We start from the raw sequence: 13,958 nt of genomic DNA, 5'->3' as shown, positions 1-13,958 counted from the left end.
TTGCTTTGATGTTAGGGCTCCAGCAGGTTCAGACCATCAGCCACCACCCCTCCTTCCTGAAGCTTGAGGCAAGCTACAGCCGCAACAGGTGGCGCCTGCACTTTGGTATTTGTGGTAGTCAGCATGGACTCTGGCCAGGAGTAGCTTCCAGACTGCAGTGCAGACAACACACCATAATAGGCGACACGCTCGCTTTAGCTTTCAGGTAGACCTGGTTCCCCTTAGAACCATAGAGTTAAAAAAGGACCACAAAGGTCATGCTAGTCCCTAACCCCTGCCCTTTTAGAAACCTCAGTGAGCCAACCTTCCCTGCCTCCCTAAGCGTCTGTTCCATTGTCCTGCAGTTTTCTTCCAGTTAGGAAGTTGTCTGAGATTTAATCTTCGTCTACCTGCTGTGCTGTGAATTTGAACCCACTTGCCTCTTGTCACTGCCCTCTGTGACAAAGAGAGGGCCCATTCTCCATCCTCACCAGCCCATGGCAGCCACCTGTAGCAGGAAGACCAGCAGGGACCACCAGCTGCCCGTTGGGCTACCAGAGCCAGGAAAGCCACCTCACCCACTCCGGAAGGCTGAGGGGCGGGACAGGCAGCAGAGAGTACAAAAGGAGGGAGCCCTGCAGCTCAGGTGGGCTGGGCTGCCACCAGAGGCCAGCCTTATCACCCAGCTGCCGGAGCGGGACACCGAGACCTGCTGGGCGGCCGCCGGAGGACTGGCCAAAGCTCCCAGGGTCACGCAGCCAGTCGAGGTGCCAATGAGCTGGTAGAGTTACCACAGACCACCAATCCCTGGGAAACGGAGGCCAGAGAATTGAGCACCAGAGTTGTGGAGATTAACTCGACCATCGTCTGGCTGAGTGTTGGCCTGACACCTAATGCAAGGAATGTTGTGGTGGATCCCCGCTGATCCAGTGACGGATACACTGCCACTACCCCAGGGCCCCAGGACTGGGTCCCGGTGGAGTCAGGTGGGCCCATCCCCCCTCCTGCCACCACCTTCGGCCGGGAGGCCTGTGTTGGTCGACCGCCCGCGAGGAGCTGGGGCAGCTAGACTGGTGCTTGGCCTGCCTGAGCCCTAGACTGTTTGGTGCTCGCCCTGGGTGAAGCTCCTCGTTGTTTGCTGCCCACCCTAACACCAGGGGCCTGGGCTTGGGAGACCTTGCGCGGCTCTGCCCTGGGACAGACCAGGAGGAGCTGACCCATACGCTCTACGGCCTGTCGAGTATTTGAAACCACTGTCATATCCCACCCCCATTAACTCATTTCCAAACTAAAGCACACCCAGTTCCATCAGCCTTTGCTCTGGCTTGTGTTCACCCTTCTGACCATCTTTGTCACTTGCCTCTGGACTCTTTTTCCAGAGTTTCTCTACATCCTGTCTAGTCACTGGTGACCAAAACTGGACCCAGGACTCCCCTGAGAGGCTAACCAGTGCTGAGTAGAGCAGTACTATCACCACCTGTGATTTGCATGCTATATAGCTACTCTTAAATACATTTGCTTCTTTTTGCAGCATCATCCGCTGTTGACTTCATGTTGAGTTGTGATCACCACAACTCCCAGATCCCTTCTCAGCCCAGTGCTGCTGCCATGCCAGATATCCCCAGTCAACATTTGTGCACTCAGGTTTTCCCAGACACAGCACCTTACCTTGTCTTAGTTCAATTTCATTGGTGTCTATAGCCCAGTTTGCCAGTGCCCATCCACGATCATGAAATTTGCTCTAGCCTCCCAAAGTGGTGACAGCTTTAACTGTGTCGTCTGCAAATTTGATCAGTATGCTCCTCTATTCCTGCCTCCAGGTCGTTAATGAAGACGTTAAATAACAGACCCAAAACAAATCTCTGTGAAACCCATTTGAATCCCTCCCAATCATCATTCAATAATAGTTATTCTAACTCCTTGCGGCTGTATGACCAATTAACCATATCCACTGAATGGGAGTTCTGTTGAGCCTGCATTTCTCCAGCCTCGCCGGACTGTGTCAAAGCCTTTTTGAAGTCCAGGTCTGTTTCAACCACCGACCAAGTTCTGCCCTATCAAAGAGGATATCGGTCTGAGTTTGACATCTTCATATTCTTAGTAATCCATGCACACTCTTTACGATTACCCCTTCGTCACTCGGTGTTCGGAAACTCAATGTTTTTTATACATTGCTCTGATAAAGCTTCCCTGGTATTGAGGGTCAGGCAGCTAGGCTCCAGCTCCTCCTTTCCCCCTTTGTAAAAGATGGGCATATGTTAACCCCTTCTCTCCAGTCTTCTAGGACCTCTTCTGTCATCTAGAGTTTGCAAATATTGCAGAAATACATAATTCCAGCTCGACTAATTCTGGGCTGAACAGCAAGAAGAAAAGGAGGGTGAGGCTGGCTTTGGGGATTAAGAGCTCTGTTATCAACATTTGAACTGTTGAGCTTGAGTTGACGGCTGCCATCCACGAGGAGTTATCAGAGGGAGGCGGGGATTTCAGTTTGGACAGAAGGAGACAGGTCTGGAGCAGAGCGGTAGATCTGTGACTCATCAGCATACGGACAGTAGCTGAATTTGTGTCTGGGGTGAGATTTCCCAGAGATAAAGTGCAGAGGAAGTGACCAAGGACCGAGCCCTGTGGAAGCCTCACAGAAGAGTCGAGTGGGGGTGAGGAGGACCTTCCTAAGGACACGCTGAAGAAGTGATTACAGAGGTAGGAGGAGAACCAGGAAGCAGACAAGATGTCAAGACGACGACCATGGTCAGTGGTATTAAAGGCGGCTGACGGGTCAAGAAGAATAAGGATGGAGCACTGGTTCTGAGCTTAGTCATTAGAGACTATGGCAAAAGCATTCGCAGTGGAGGGCCCCAAATATCTGCCTCCCTGAAACCTTCCCTTCCCACTGCCACCAGATCCTTCCTGCTCCTTGGAGCAACCACTCCCCATCCCCTTCCCACTATCCTCAGTCTTTTCCACTTCCAAGGAGCCCAGATCTCCTACCCAATCCCCGCAGCCCCAACAGCACCACTGCTGGGACCTTCACCCCCTTTCTCCATTCGCAGGCTCCCACTCCCCCAAACCACCACACTCCCTGTTCCCAGGAGATTCTGTCTCTGATTCCTCACCTCCTCTTCCTTCCATGGTACCCATCCCTCCCTGATTTCCCCTAGTCTTCCACATCCCTATCTCTTTCCTCCCACTACATTCACCCTTCCCTACCTTGTGGCACCCCACAAGCACTAGCTCCCCCATCATCTTCTCCACTCCCACTGCTCCCTGCTCTCCTTCCCCCTACCCCCCAAGAACTCCTGAATAGGAACCTCACACTGCTCTCACAGTCATTGGCTGGTTGGGTCAAGAGGACATGCCGTGGCCACTGCCTCTGAGCTACACTCATTCATCTGAGTCGGAGCCGTACCACTGTTAACTTTCAGACTAGGTGTATTGTGCGTTTTGCTTGCATTCTGAAGGAGTTCCTCTTAGATGTTTCCCCCTGATTCCAAAATTTCAGGGCTGAGAGCAATATTTTAAAGTGTTTTAAAATCCACTTGCAGACTCTGGCCTCTTCTGAACTGCAAAGTTTTGTCAGCATAGCTCTGTTTGTTAGGGATGCAAAAAACCACATCCTTAATTGATATAGTTATGCTGGCAAAATCTCTCATGCAGACACACAGTGCTGAAAAAGTCTATTAGAAAATAAGGAAATTAAATGCCCATAACCTACATCAATACCGAGCACAGGTTGCCCAGTTCTGCTGCATGCCTTTCCACTAGGTGGGTGGTGGCTAAACTTAAACCTCTGAAAACCAGAAGAGGAAGAGTTAATATACACACCACCCTAAAGTGCAACCTTAACTCTGCCCCAGCCCTGCAGCTGGCACTACCCACTGGGAATGGCTCAGTAAGGCTGGTGCAAAGGTTAAGAAACTAACAAAGGAAGTGGAGGTTTCTCCATTTCTTGAAGTCGTCAAGTTGCAGTGGATGCCTTTCTGGGGGCGGATTGAGTCCAATACAAGGTATTCAGCTCAGTACAGCAGTAACTGGGTGAAATTCTATGACCTGGTTATACGGGAGGTCAGACTAGATGACCTAATAGCCCTTTCTGGCCATAAAATCTATTATTCCAATATAGCTATGAAGGACTAGGAACGTGCCATTGTTTCTGTTGTGTTCAGAGATGGGAATCCCAGCATTTCTCCACATGCCTCCAGCTGTGTGCACTGGGTCAGCTGTAGCTGTAACTGGATGGTGGCGGGAGGAGTTGGAGCAGCTTGGCAGAGCTGTGACTGCGATATGAAGGGAGGTGCATGTGAACCCTGAGGGACCTAGTCTGCCCTATTTCAATGCACTCAGTGGGCTGTTGCTGAGACAGGGCAGAGCAGAGGTGGCATTGTGGGGCTGGCGTGAACCTTAACTCTTCATTTCCCCTTCTAAGAACCAAGGGGACAGGAATCCTTACCCAGCGAGGTCACATTCTCATAGTTCTCCTGCATGATGTCTCTGCAGAGGGCTCTTTGACGGGGGTCCAGCAGAGCCCACTCTTCCCTGGTGAAATACACAGCTACCTCCTCGAAGGTCACCGGCCCCTGAAAGAGCAAGAGCCCCCCACTCACAACCTGCTGCCCCACTCACAGCCCCACTATTCATGGGGGAGAGGAGCCAATCAAATGGATGTTCTGAGAGAGAGACAGTCAGCAGGATCCCACCCCCATACTGCTCAGAGCAGCCAGGAGGCAAAACAGGAGGGGAGCTAGAGATCCTCTCACCCCCACCCCCCAGCAGACAGAGGGGGAAGGGTCTTCTCCTCCATCACACACCTACAAGCCAGAGGCTGATACGGGGGATGGGGCCCCCAGCAGGCTCCAGGTCGGCTCCCAGTAGGAATCCCAACAGGCTTCCCATTGCCAGCAGCTGGAAGGAAGGGAAGGGGTTATCTACTCTAGGCCCCACTGGTGGGTAACCTCCCACCTCCTTCAAATCTCCTAGCAGCCTGGCCAGTAGTTCATGTTCTTGCACTGGGAATCTGATACATTTCAGCGCTGGCCAAGGTTCCCACCCCCAACACACCCCATCTCCACAAATAGGGTAATTTCTCCCCAAACCCAATGGATCTGTTCCTGAATCCAGGACTTGGGTTAAACACCCCAGCAAGTTTGTCAGACGCCTTGTCCTCCCTTTCTCCACCCTGGGTGTTTCCTGCCCCATCCCACCTCCAGACTGAGCTCCCCAAAGATCCCAGGCCCTCAGTATTTCCTGCCCTCTCCCTCCAGCAGGAACCCACTAGCAACCGCAATAATCCCTACCTGGACTGGCTCCACTACAGCCAGTTCCCTTCCCTGTCCCGTGGGAGGCTGGGACAATCTGAGCCACAGGTGGGCGTTACCTGCCACCTGTCAGGGTGAGAAGGGTGACAGGAAGATTTCAGAAGAACCTTTAGTTCCTGTCACATCATGATCTTCCCGGCCCTTTCCTGCACAAGATGTTTCTGACTTGCATGCTGGGAAAATATTCCATCACTTTATCACAGCCCAGACCCGGCCCTTCCCACCCGTGCTAAAAACCCACTGTGCTAGTTTTAAACCCTGAGGGCAACTCCCAATGGTGGGGACTAGGCGGAGGCAGGGACAGGACAAAGTCTGCCCAGTGTAGGTGCAGTAAATTAAATGAAGTTTGCTGGTGATAGCTGGAAAGCTTGGTCAATAGAGACAAATAGTGGACCGTGAAGTGGGGCCTACTTCCATTTTATGTATTATGTTCTCACCCTCATGCTTCAGGGTTTCAGCCAAAACTGCTAGGGGTCAGGAAGGATTTTCCTCCATGTATTTTTAGAGGGTTTTTTTTAATCTCCTTCCTCTGAAGCTTCAGGAACGGCCAGAGAAGAAGACAGGATATTGGGCAGGGTGGATCTCTCTCTCTCTCTCTTGTGTCTGATGCTCAGAGTCTAACTGACCATTATAGGTGGGATGTGGAAGAAATTTTCCCACTGGGTCAGGTTGTAGGTGACCTGGGGGTTTTTCATCTTCCTCTGCAGCATGGGGGTGTGGGCACTCACCAGGATTACCCAGAAATATCTCACTTAACCATTTCCTGCCACTGCAGGAGTCTGGGGCACTGGGGCACCTCAGTCCCTCCCATTCTCTGCCTGGGGCATGTAAGAGTCTAGTCTCCTGGGGGCTGCAAGGCTTTGGTCTCACTCCAGCTGTTGGGTTTTGTGGGCAGGTGCTGGGGGTGTTGCAGCCAGTGCTAGATAGGAGGTCAGACCAGATGATCCAGTGGTCCTTCTGGCCTTAGACTTTATGACTCTATGACCGGATGTGGGCAGGTTTGGGAGCAGTGACCTCCGCCCCACTTATTTCTCCTACATTTTCTGACTTCTGTTCCCCTCATCCCTCCCTCTGCCTGGGAGACTTAGTGACCAACGATCCCTGGGTTCCTTTGCTCTCCCGGTGATCGCTGACAGCACTCAGTGCTGGTTTGAATCAAAACTTTCTGCCTTGTCCCCATTTCTACTAACCACCGCAGGGGTTTCAGTCTCGCTGGCTGGGGTACAGGCAATGAAAGGGTTACTGTACACAGCTGCAAACTCTCATTTCACAGCTGAAATAAGTAAGGCACCTCTTATTGGAAGTCAATTTTTTTCTGACCCCTGAACATTTACTATAAAAGTAAGAATACAAACTGTATCCAGTGCTGAGTATATATATAACTTGTATATTTCTAGAGGCTGGCAGAGAACACTGACCACAATGAACAGGGGAGTGCAGGAGTGAGATTTTCTTGCTTTAGATCATAATGAAACACTCAACATCTCTCAGCCTTCTGACTGCCTTCCTGAGTCCCCGGGGTCGCAAAACCACCAGCTGAGAAACACCAGCCGAGATCATCTGTTTGTATCGGCATTGACTACGCATGGGAAGAGAGTGCTACATGGTACCCGGACAAAGCGTGAACGAGCCCAGTGCAATGGCATATATGGACCAACCCTGGGAACTAACTTAATTCCAGTAACACCCACGTTTTGAACTCTCTGCCTTACTTCACTGTAAAAAGAAGAAAAAGTTCATAAGATCTTTCAATACCCATATAGCAACAAGTTGATGAAAAGTAGGTTAAATTCTTTTCAGCCATGAATGCCATGCACAGGTGCAAGACGACCAACGACAGAAAATTCAATTAGTCCAAACAAAAGGGGGCTAATGATGTCATTCAGGGCCAGTACTAAGCTCTGTGAACAAGAAAACGTGTCATCAAAGTTACGTAGGCCAATTTTGGCCTTAGTGACATTTATTTAATTAGTAAACAAAATAATAAAAAATTAACTATGCCACCTACTTTTTTTCCTTTTGGGACTTTTAAAAAGAGATTGGGGGGGGGGAAATCATCTCCCACCTCATCCCTGACATGGCAACACTGCTACTACACTGATATATTTCCTTTCTGAGAGGCTTTGTTTTCATTGTCTTAATTTGTGTTCCTTCCTCTTCTCCTCATGATGCACGTTCATTAATTTGCACTTCATTTTGACCATAGTTCTATCCTGTTTCAGAAAGGCTCTAAGGGCTTGTCAGTTAAAATATGTTCCAAAGAGACCCATTGCTCCTGTGATTAGTGACTTTCTTAAAGTCTCTCAGTGCTTGTACGTTAAACTAGTTTTCTAAAAAGACCCCTCTTTTTAAGAGCAGGATTAGTAATGAAACTTACCCTCTTTCCCACAAGCCACTGCCTCTGTGCCGCCTTTACTCTCCAGTGCAACACCTTCAAATAATTCTGCTGAGGATGTTTCCCAGAAATTAATCATCGGGATGGCTAGGAATGTATGGGGAGAACAAAAAATTAAGATTCTATCTTAAATGAATAAAATTAATTTAAGGCATAATGTACGCATAAAAAAGTTTAGAGCAAAAGTTAATTAAAAGAACCAAACAAACGTTGCATTCTTAAAGTAGTGCAGGTTATGCAAAATAGAAGATAGAGAGAGAGAGAGAGAGAATTGCTGTTTTAACTAAATTAGATGCTAATAGCTGTTTTATTTATTTAAAGTGTAAAAATCAGCTACAACCTGTGTCACAAGAGGTAAATAAAGAATTATAAATTAAAAATGTGACTACATTACCAATTTAGAGTCACAACAAAAAAAGTCTGTATTTGTTTAAAAAACGAACTATACTAACAAACTTTCAAATAAATATGTTTAAAAAAAAACTCAGCCTTTGTATTTTTTTTTTAAAAGTATCAAGCAGCCACTCAAACACAGGAAAAGTTGTCAAAGACCTTAGTGGTCTTTAAAAAAGCTTTAAAATCAGACTATGTAAACTTAATTAAAAACACTATTAATATTACTGCAATTAAAACTGCAAAATAAAATTCTTAAAATTAATGTAGTTAGTTAAAATGCAATAATTAAAGAAAGCAAAGGCAAAAAAAAATGAGTACTAAACACCTGTAAAACACTTTAAATGCTTACGTGACATTGATGAGCTAAAATATTTAAGAGACAATCAGTTGAAAATATAGTGGTGCAAGAATAGAACCAAACAAACGCTGCATTCTTAAAGTAGTGCAGGTTATGCAAAAACAATATATATATATATAGAGCGTTTTAACTAAATTAGATGCTAATAGCTGTTTTATTTATTTAAAGTGTAAAAATCAGCTACAACCTGTGTCACAAGAGTAAATAGTGCACTAAAATAATTATAGTTAAAAATGTGACTACATTACCAATTTAGAGTCACAACAAAAAGTCATTTATTAACAAACTTTCAAATAAATAGTTTTAAAAAAGCTCAGCCTCTTGTATTTTTTTTTAAAAGTATCAAGCAGCCACTCAAACACAGGAAAAGTTGTCAAAGACCTTAGTGGTCTTTAAAAAAAGCTTTAAAATCAGATATGCAAACTTAATTAAAAACACTATTAATATTACTGCAATTAAAACTGCAAAATAAAATTCCCTTAAAATTAATGTGTCAGTAAAAATGCAATAATTAAAGAAAGCAAAGGCAAAAAAAAATGAGTACTAAAAACTGCAAAACACTTCAAATGCTTCAGTGACATTGTTGAGCTAAAATATTTAGAAACAATCAGTTGAAAATATAGTGGAAAAGAACAAAGTAACATGCTTCCCATTGTTACACAGCTTCCAGGAGCTGGAGGCCGCGATCCCCTGTCGTTAACATACGGTTATTGGTCCGAAATCTCCATGGCCAGTCAGAGACAGACACGCACTGTGTCAGCCCCCCAGCCCCGTCGCAGCGTCTCTAGGGGAAGGAGAAGATGGAGAGGTGAGAATTCAGGCCTCGCATTCGTGGAGAAATCCCCATTGCTTATTAATGGAACTGCTGTTAACTACGCAGATGGTGACAGAAATCAGAGGCCGATAACGCAGTCGCTGCAAGACAGAGCCAGCCCCACAGGGCTGCTCCATGGGGAAGGGCGACTGCTGAGCTGGGCTGTGAGATGGAGCCGAGGATCAGTGACATCACTAGAGTCCCTGACTCCTCCCTCAGGCGAGGGTCGCCTAACCAGAGGAGACGCCACCCCAGACTCCAATTCACCTTGAATCCCAGCAGCACCTCCTGCAGCATGGCACTTTGCAGAGAGAAATCGCTGAGTCTCTTCTCCAGCTCCACAAACGACGGCTCTGGCTTTCTGAAACGTCCCATCCTCCCTGCTGGGGAAAGGAGGTGAGAAATAGGCCTGAGCCCCAGACCTGAGCCCAGCAACCCCAAACTCCAGGAAACCTGGATCTGAGCTTTGCAGCCTGAGATGGTCGTTGTCATGGTGAGTCACCTCAGCCCTGTGCTCCCCAGAGAGACGGGAAGTGGGGAGACACTAGAGCAGGAACGGAGACATTGTTCAGGAGCTTTCTCAGGGACGCTCTGGTTCTGTGGGGGCAGAGCCACCCCCTACGCTGGGTTACTGCAGGAACAAGGGGCACCAGCACGGGGATCATGTGGAAAGGGAGGAGACACAGAGCAGAGAGTGGGCAGGTCCTACATGCTGACAGTGGCCACAGACAGAGCTCAGGGCTCCAGCAGGGAATGAGCCTGGCCCTTAAACACCAAAACCCCTGAACCCTTCAGCTGAAGCAGTAACCCTGGGGTGTCCAGCTCATTCGCAGAGAGGGCCACATTGCCCTGTCCGTTACAGCCAGTGGCCAGGCATCAGGTTAGGACTCTGTGCCCTGCTCCATTCACAGCAGAACACCCACTGCTCCCCATGGGACACCCAATGCACGAGGAACAAGGGAGAATCTGCCCTTCGCATCAGAAATAAAATTTTAGTTCTTAGTATTTTGCCAAGTCTTTGTCTGTCACACTCAGTGTCACTCAAGAGGAAAACAGCCCCCTCCCGGACACCCTGTAGGGCCCTGCTGGTTCTTCCCTGTGTTTCCTGCCTTTCCCACCCTCCTTTCTCCATTTCTCTCTTGCTTCCTTGTTGTTGTGTCTCTCCTCTGTTCTTCCTCTCCTACAGCAACCCCTATTCCCACCCCACAAAGGTTTCACTGCCCTCTCCCATCCACCTGCTCGAGTGATCAGCCAGGGAATGTTCAATGTTGACATCAAAGTGTTGCTATTTCAGTTGACGCCCCGATGACATTAACAGGGGACAGGAGAGTTCACGCTCTCAGAGCTACGGCTTCAGGCTGCTGGCAGCCCCAGCAAGGCAACGCTGTCTCCGTTTACACTGGGGAGGTGCTGAGGGCCGGCAACTCACTTTAACAAATGTGAGCTGAGATTCTGCACCCTGAATACGTGACGTGGCCACATCAGTCCAGGAGACAGGCCTGGTCCGTCCCATCGGCCCTGGGTCTAGCAGCCCTGCTGTGACCTCCTTAGCGATCAGACAGTAACCGGCTCGTCTCCTACCTGAGTCAGCCACTAGGGGAGCCAGAATCACACGCTCCCAGGGCAGGGGGCAGCTTCCTATTCAGTGCAGTTATCAAACCTAACGGCCCATGAGGGGGAGCGAAATGGAGCCCAGGACTTACCTGCCCCCAGTGCTCCCAGCACCCTAGAGAGGGGGAGAAAGAGGAGGCCGTCAGGGGGAGTGTCCCTGGGTGGGGAGGCCTCCTGCTCTGCAGGGGTCACCACTGAGGCCTCGGGCAGCATGGGCATTTCAGGTTTACATTCCCATCGCAGGTGCTCTCCCCTCCCCCCCCCCCGGGACTTTCCCCTACGCAGCCCCAGCAATCCCTGCGGGCAGGTCGCCACTGCGGGAATCTTCTCCCCGGGCACTTTACCAGGCAGAAGATATTTCTCTGCATTGAGAATCAAATTCAGTGCTGAGAGACCCAGAAGGCCCCTGGCCCCACTAAACCCATTAACCTGCAGTGTGAGGGGCCTTGGGGCCTGGCCTCGGGACCTCAGCATGGTGGGGGAGGGGATTTCACCCTCCAAGTGCAAATGCAGAGACATTTCCAGGAGAGAAGGTCTTGGGGCTGCAGCATCCAGGACTCCCAGGACCCATCCCTGGCGCCGCTGCCAGACTCACTGTGTGACCTTGGGCAGGGCTCTGCCCCTCCCTCTGCCTCACTTTCCCCATTTGTCCCAGAGGGATAATGCCCCTGACCCCACTCTGTAAAGTGCTTTGGGGTCCAGGGCTCAGAAGTGCCTATAGAAACGCTGCGTATGATCCTTGCAATGACAGCCTGACCTGCAGGGGTTGGCTCAGCGGCTGCTGCCCTTCTCTCCTCCCTCTCGCTGAGCAGGAAATCTCCCAGGACAGGCTGCAGACGCCTCATCCCTTCTCTGGACAATGGCTCTCTAGCTCCTCCAGCCGGGCCAGCAGCCGCTGCTCCTGCTCCTCCAGAAACCCTCGCAGCTCCTGCCACTCCCAGACGATCTTCTGCCTCTCGGCTGCCGTCTGTTTCTGCAAAAGGGAGAGGGCGGCTCAGTAACAGGGGAACATAGAACATAAGAACGGCCAGACTGCGTCAGACCAAAGGTCCATCTAGCCAAGTATCCTGTCTACCGACAGTGGCCAATGCCAGGTGTCCCATGGATCAAGTGATCCATCCCCTGTTGCCCATTCCCAGCTTCTGGCAAACAGAGGCTACAGACACCATCCCTGCCCACCCTGGCTAATAGCCATGGACCTGTCCTCCATGAACTTATCTAGTTCTTTTAGAACCCTGTTAGTGTCCTTGGCCTTCACAACATCCCCTGGCAAGGATTTCCACATGTTGTCTGTGCGTTTTGTGTAGATATACTTCCTTTTTTTTTTTTTAAACCTTCTGCCTATTCATTTCACTTGGTGACCCCTAGTTCTTGTGTTATGAGTAGTAAATAACACTTCCTGATTTACTTTCACCACACAAGTCACGATTTTATAGACCTCTACCATATCCTCCCCCCGCCCCCCCAGTAGTCTCTGGTCGAAGCTGAACCGTCTCGGGCTTTGTCTACACTGGCACGCTCTCCTGCCAACAAACAGCAGCTACTCTGTGCGCCTGTTAGCGGCATCGGCTGTAGCGTGCACAGCCGTGTTGCTAAAAGCTGTGGCGTGTAGCCATAGCCTCAGTCTTATTCATCTCTCCTCATCGGAAGCTGTTCCGACCCTTCATCATTTTTGTTGGCCTTCTTCTGAACCTTTTCCAATTCCAATGGGTTTTTTTTTTTTTTTTTGAGATGGGGTGACCAGATCTGCAGGCAGTATTCAAGGTGTGGACATACCATGGATGTATATACAGGCAATATGATATTTCTGTTTTATTGTCTATCCCTTTCCTAATGATTCCCCACATTCTGTTTGCTTTTTTGACTGCTGCTGCACATTGCATGGATGTTTCCAGAGAACTATCCACAGTGACTCCAAAATCTCTTTCTTGAGTGGTAACAGCTAATTTAGACCCCATCAGTTTATGTCCATTTGGTATTATCTTTCCCCAATGTGCATTATTTTGCATTTATCAACACTGAAATTCACCTGCTCGGTAACTGGGGAAAATCATAAATGCGCTCGGGGCGGGTGGCAGAGTTATTTACCAGAACACAAGATCGGTGGGGATGGGAAGTTCATTTATCCCAGGAAGGGAGGCGGGATCAGGCCGGGTGAGCTGTACATCACCTACAGGAGGGACACTTCTCCCCGAAACCTCATCAACTTGCACTGAGCCAAATCCTCCATCTCTGCAGCCCACGTTTCATCTCCTTCCTCCCCATCCCCCCCAGGAGCTAGAAAGGATCCCTGGTCACTGTGACATCCAGACAGCCCGTGGGCAGGGGCTCTGGGCTAACACAGACTGACCCTGTGCTGCCCAGCAGCCTCCTGCATCCTAAGGGCATCATGTTACCCCCGTGTCTGACCCTGCAGGCTCCCTGGGCTCCAGCGGGGATGGGTCCCTGGCTGAGGCGGGCAGGGTGGGCCCTGCACTCACCAGGTCATTCTTATGCCAGGCAAACCTCAGTGGCGGGGGGCTCTGGGCACCTACCAGCAGCTCCTCGCCTGCCGCTGCTCCTCGGCTTTGGCTGCTTCTCTCTCTTTCCCAGAGGGGCCAGATGCTTTGTGGGGCCTCCTGGAAGAAGCAGGAGGGAGGGTTAGAAACTGCTGCAAACCTCCCAGCTGCCCAAACTCCCAGCAGCCCCACAGGCCCCCAGCCCTGACCCCAGCGCACCCCAAACTCCCAGCAGCCCACAGTCCCCCAGCCCTGATCCCCAGCACACCCCAAACTCCCAGCAGCCCCACAGGCCCCAGCCCTGACCCCAGCGCACCCCAAACTCCCCTCCCCACAGGCCCCCAGCCCTGAACCCCACACCCCAAACTCCCAGCAGCCCCACAGGCCCCCAGCCCTGACCCCAGCGCACCCCAAACTCCCAGCAGCCCCACAGTCCCCAGCCCTGACCCCTGCACACCCACACTCCCAGCAGCCCCACAGGCCCCCCAGTCCTGACCCCCAGTGCACCCCAAACTCCCAGCAGCCCCACAGGCCCCAGCCCTGACCCCACACCCCAAACTCCCAGCTCCCCACAGGCCCCCAGCCCTGAACCCCC

The sequence above is a fragment of the Mauremys reevesii genome, linkage group 12 (assembly GCF_016161935.1).
Source record: "Mauremys reevesii isolate NIE-2019 linkage group 12, ASM1616193v1, whole genome shotgun sequence".
In the NCBI taxonomy this organism is placed as follows: Eukaryota; Metazoa; Chordata; order Testudines; family Geoemydidae; genus Mauremys; species Mauremys reevesii.
This window is presented reverse-complemented; position numbering follows the sequence as displayed.